The sequence below is a fragment of the Triticum aestivum genome, chromosome 5D, assembly GCF_018294505.1.
Source record: "Triticum aestivum cultivar Chinese Spring chromosome 5D, IWGSC CS RefSeq v2.1, whole genome shotgun sequence".
Classification (NCBI taxonomy): Eukaryota; Viridiplantae; Streptophyta; class Magnoliopsida; order Poales; family Poaceae; genus Triticum; species Triticum aestivum.
The window spans coordinates 440,826,222-440,832,221 of record NC_057808.1 but is presented as its reverse complement, the minus strand read 5'-3'; positions in this window follow the sequence as shown (position 1 = coordinate 440,832,221).

The window sequence follows — 6,000 nt, the reverse complement described above, 5'->3', positions numbered from 1 at the left end:
GCTGAGGTGTTCCAGGCGGCGTGAGTTGTGAAACGATTCCACATTTCCTTAAGTGTGTGCCAAATTCGTGACTCAAATATTCCCCTCCACGATCTGACCGTAAGAACTTTATTTTCCTGTCACGTTGATTCTCAACCTCACTCTGAAATTCCTTGAACTTTTCAAAGGTTTCAGACTAGTGTTTCATTAGGTAGACATACCCATATCTACTTAAGTCATCAGTGAGAGTGAGAACATAACGATAGCCACCACGAGCCTCAACACTCATTGGACCGCACACATCAGTATGTATGATTTCCAATAAGTTGGTTGCTCGCTCCATTGTTCCGGAGAACGGAGTCTTGGTCATCTTACCCATGAGGCATGGTTCGCACGTGTCAAATGATTCGTAATCAAGAGACTCCAAAAGTCCATCTGCATGGAGCTTCTTCATGCGCTTGACACCAATGTGACCAAGGCGGCAGTGCCACAAGTATGTGGGACTATCGTTATCAACTTTACATCTTTTGGTATTCACACTATGGATATGTGTAACATCACGTTCGAGATTCATTAAGAATAAACCATTGACCAGCGGGGCATGACCATAAAACATATCTCTCATATAAATAGAACAACCATTATTCTCGGATTTAAATGAGTAGCCATCTCGAATTAAACGAGATCCTGATACAATGTTCATGCTCAAAGCTGGCACTAAATAACAATTATTGAGGTTTAAAACTAATCCCGTAGGTAAATGCAGAGGTAGTGTGCCGACGGCGATCACATCGACCTTGGAACCATTCCCGACGCGCATCGTCACCTCGTCCTTCGCCAGTCTCTGCTTATTCCGCAGCTCCTATTTTGAGTTACAAATATGAGCAACCGCACCGGTATCAAATACCCAGGAGCTACTACGAGTACTGGTAAGGTACACATCAATTACATGTATATCACATATACCTTTGGTGTTGCCGGCCTTCTTGTCCGCTAAGTATTTGGGGCAGTTCCGCTTCCAGTGACCACTTCCCTTGCAATAAAAGCACTCAGTCTCAGGCTTGGGTCCATTCTTTGGCTTCTTCCCGGCAACTGCCTTACCGGGCGCGGCAACTCCCTTGCCGTCCTTCTTGAAGTTCTTCTTACCCTTGCCTTTCTTGAACTTAGTGGTTTTATTCACCATCAACACTTGATGTTCCTTTTTGATCTCCACCTCCGCTGATTTCAGCATTGAATATACCTCAGGAATGGTCTTTTTCATCCTCTGCATATTGAAGTTCATCACAAAGCTCTTGTAGCTTGGTGGAAGCGATTGAAGGATTCTGTCAATGACCGCGTCATTCGGGAGATTAACCCCCAGCCGAGTCAAGCGGTTGTGCAGCCCAGACATTTTGAGTATGTGCTCACTGACATAACTGTTTTCCTCCATCTTACAACTGAAGAACTTGTCGGAGAATTCATATCTCTCGACCCGGGCATGAGCTTGGAAAACCATTTTCAGCTCTTCGAACATCTCATATGCTCCGTGTTGCTCAAAACGCTTTTGGAGCCCCGGTTCAAAGCTGTAAAGCATGCCGCACTGGACGAGGGAGTAATCATCAGCACGTGATTGCCAAGCGTTCATAATGTCTTGGTTCTCTGGGATGGGTGCTTCACCTAGCGGTGCTTCTAGGACATAATCTTTCTTGGCAGCTATGAGGATGATCCTCAGGTTCCGGACCCAGCCCGTATAGTTGCTGCCATCATCTTTCAGCTTGGTTTTCTCTAGGAACGCGTTGAAGTTGAGGGCAACGTGGGCCATTTGATCTACAAGACATATTGTAAAGATTTTAGACTAAGTTCATGATAATTAAGTTCATCTAATCAAATTATTCAATGAACTCCCACTCAGATAGACATCCCTCCAGTCATCTAAGTGAAACATGATCCGAGTCAACTAGGCCGTGTCCGATCATCACGTGAGACGGACTAGTCAATATTGGTGAACATCTTCATGTTGATCGTATCTTCTATACGACTCATGCTCGACCTTTCGGTCTTCCGTGTTCCGAGGCCATGTCTGTACATGCTAGGCTCGTCAAGTCAACCTAACTGTATTGCGTGTGTTCCAAGGACATGTCTGTACATGCTAGGCTCGTCAACACCCGTTGTATGCGAACGTTAGAATCTATCACACCCGATCATCACGTGGTGCTTCGAAACAACGAACCTTCGCAACGGTGCACAGTTAGGGGGAACACTTTCTTGAAATTATTATAAGGGATCATCTTACTTACTACCGTCGTTCTAAGCAAATAAGATGTAAAGCATGATAAACATCACATGCAATCAAATAGTGACATGATATGGCCAATATCATTTTGCTCCTTTGATCTCCATCTTCGGGGCGCCATGATCATCTTCGTCACCGGCATGACACCATGATCTCCATCATCATGATCTCCATCATCGTGTCTTCATGAAGTTGTCACGCCAACGATTACTTCTACTTACATGGCTAACGTGTTTAGCAATAAAGTAAAGTAATTTACATGGCGTTATTCAATGACACGCAGGTCATACAAAAATAAAGACAACTCCTATGGCTCCTGCCGGTTGTTATACTCATCGACATGCAAGTCGTGATTCCTATTACAAGAACATGATCAATCTCATACATCACATATATCATTCATCACATCTTCTGGCCATATCACATCACAAAGCACATGCTGCAAAAACAAGTTAGACGTCCTCTAATTGTTGTTGCATGTTTTTACGTGGCTTCTATAGGTTTCTAGCAAGAACGTTTCTTACCTGCGTAAAACCACAACGTGATATGCCAATTTCTATTTACCCTTCATAAGGACCCTTTTCATCGAATCCGTTCCGACTAAAGTGGGAGAGACAGACACCCGCTAGCCACCTTATGCAACTAGTGCATGTCAGTCGGTGGAACCTGTCTCACGTAAGCGTACGTGTAAGGTCGGTCCGGGCCGCTTCATCCCACAATACCGCCGAAACAAGATAAGACTAGTAGTGGCAAGAAAAATTGACAACATCTACGCCCACAACTGCTTTGTGTTCTACTCGTGCATAGTAACTACGCATAGGCCTGGCTCTGATACCACTGTTGGGGATCGTAGCAGAAATCAAAAAATTTCTACGCTTCACCAAGATCCATCTATGGAGTTTACTAGCAACGAGAAGGAAGGAGTGCATCTACATACCCTTGTAGATCGCGAGCGGAAGCGTTCAAGTGAACGGGGTTGATGGAGTCGTACTCGTCGTGATCCAAATCACCGATGACCGAGCGCTGAACGGACGGCACCTCCACGTTCAACACACGTACGGAGCAGCGACGTCTCCTCCTTCTTGATCCAGCAAGGGGGAAGGAGAGGTTGATGAAGATCCAGCAGCACGATGGCGTGGTGGTGGAAGTAGCGGGGATCCCGGCAGGGCTTCGCCAAGCGCAAGCGGGAGGGAGAGGTGTCACGGGAGGGAGAGGGAGGCGCCAGGGGCTAGGGTACTGCTGCCCTCCCTCCCCCACTATATATAGGCCCCCTGGGGGGTGCCGGCCCTGGGATCCCATCTACATGGGGGGGCGGGGGCCAAGGGGGGAAACTTGCCCCCCAAGCCAGGTGGGGCGCCCCCCACCCCCAGGGTTTCCAACCCTAGGCGCAGGGGGAGGCCCATGGGGGGCGCACCAGCCCACCAGGGGCTGGTTCCCCTCCCACTTCAGCCCATGGGGCCCTCCGGGATAGGTGGCCCCACCCGGTGGACCCCCGGGACCCTTTCGGTGGTCCCGGTACAATACCGATAGCCCCGAAACTTTCCCGGTGGCCGAAACTGGACTTCCTATATATAATTCTTCACCTCCGGACCATTCCGGAACTCCTCGTGACGTCCGGGATCTCATCCGGACGGAACAACTTTCGGGTTTCCGCATACTAATATCTCTACAACCCTAGCGTCACCGAACCTTAAGTGTGTAGACCCTACGGGTTCGGGAGACATGCAGACATGACCGAGACGACTCTCCGGTCAATAACCAACAGCGGGATCTGGATACCCATGTTGGCTCCCACATGTTCCTCGATGATCTCATCGGATGAACCACGATGTCGAGGATTCAATCAATCCCGTATACAATTCCCTTTGTCAATCGGTACGTTACTTGCCCGAGATTCGATCGTCGGTATCCCAATACCTTGTTCAATCTCGTTACCGGCAAGTCACTTTACTCGTACCGTAACGCATGATCCCGTGGCTAACTCCTTAGTCACATTGAGCTCATTATGATGATGCATTACCGAGTGGGCCCAGAGATACCTCTCCGTCATATGGAGTGACAAATCCCAGTCTCGATTCGTGCCAACCCAACAGACACTTTCGGAGATACCCGTAGTGCACCTTTATAGCCACCCAGTTACGTTGTGACGTTTGGCACACCCAAAGCAATACTACGGTATCCGGGAGTTGCACAATCTCATGGTCTAAGGAAATGATACTTGACAATTGGAAAAGCTCTAGCAAACGAACTACACGATCTTTGTGCTATGCTTAGGATTGGGTCTTGTCCATCACATCATTCTCCTAATGATGTGATCCCGTTATCAATGACATCCAATGTCCATAGTCAGGAAACCATGACTATCTGTTGATCAACGAGCTAGTCAACTAGAGGCTTACTAGGGACACGTTGTGGTCTATGTATTCACACATGTATTACGATTTCCGGATAACACAATTATAGCATGAACAATAGACAATTATCATGAACAAAGAAATATAATAATAACCATTTTTTTATTGCCTCTAGGGCATATTTCCAACATCTCATCGGACCGATATTCTACAAGACTTTTCTGTAACCACTCTGGGTTAGGATCCATTTAAATACATCATACCTTGGAGCCGATTACCGCCAACCGGCTTTAAAGAAACGCGCACAAAACCACTTTTCGTGGCGCTAAGAAAATCATATTCTGATAAGTCGCGCCCCGTCAAGCAAGTAGCATTGGGATGTTGCCAATCCACCGATGCATCGTCCAAAGCAACACAAGCCAAATTATCCGCATGAATGACTTCTACTTCATCATCAACCCATTGAATTAAAAACTGGTGCATAGTAGATGGCACGCATTGGTTTGCGTGAACCCAATCGCGGCCTAATATCACATTGTAGTTACCTTGCACGTCGGCGACAAAGAATGCGGTAGCCAAAGTTTTGCTTCCCACCGTAAGCTCCACATACATTACACCTTTGGCTTCATTTTTCTCTTGGCCTTCAAATCCATTAAGCACCATGTTGGTCTTTATTAACTCTTCATCACGCAGCCCCAATTTTTTGAAGACCGAATATGGCATAAGATTCACCATAGCACCACCATCGACAAGCATTCTAGCAACCGGCGATCCATTAATATGACCTTTAAGGAACAATGGCTTCAAGTGCGTCACCGGTTCTTTTGGCTTCTCGAATATAGCATTTTTAGGACCAAAATCTAGCTGAGCTACTTGCCCTTCTTCATCTATAGCACGAAATTCAGCGGGTAAGTAATACACCATATTAATATCCATACCTTCATGAACCGGTGTAGACTCATAATCAAGCATTTCATCTTCTTCCGCAAGCATGTCTACTGACTCCGAAATATCTTCAAGGGAAGAGGAAGTAGTAGGCAAAGTTCACGATGTAATAGTAGCCGCATCGTCCTCCGTAGGTGGTGTAGGTGTTGCTGTGATCAATGCAGAAGCTGCTATGTTTTCCTTTTGCTTTGGCCTCCACACTTGTTTTGGGGTACCATGGGACAGTTTTCATTGAAAAATTTATCCCTTAGCTTTTCTGCTTCTTGTTCCTCCTTCTCATGACTCCTCATGCGCTGCAATCTCCTTTTTTGCGCCTTGGTCAGACCGGAAGGACACCACTTAGGCTGAGTATATTTTGGATCCCTCGACTTAGCCTTGCTTGTGCTAGCTTCATGATCATTAGCCATGGGACCCTGCTGGACAGCAGCCACATCTTTATTAGAATCAGCC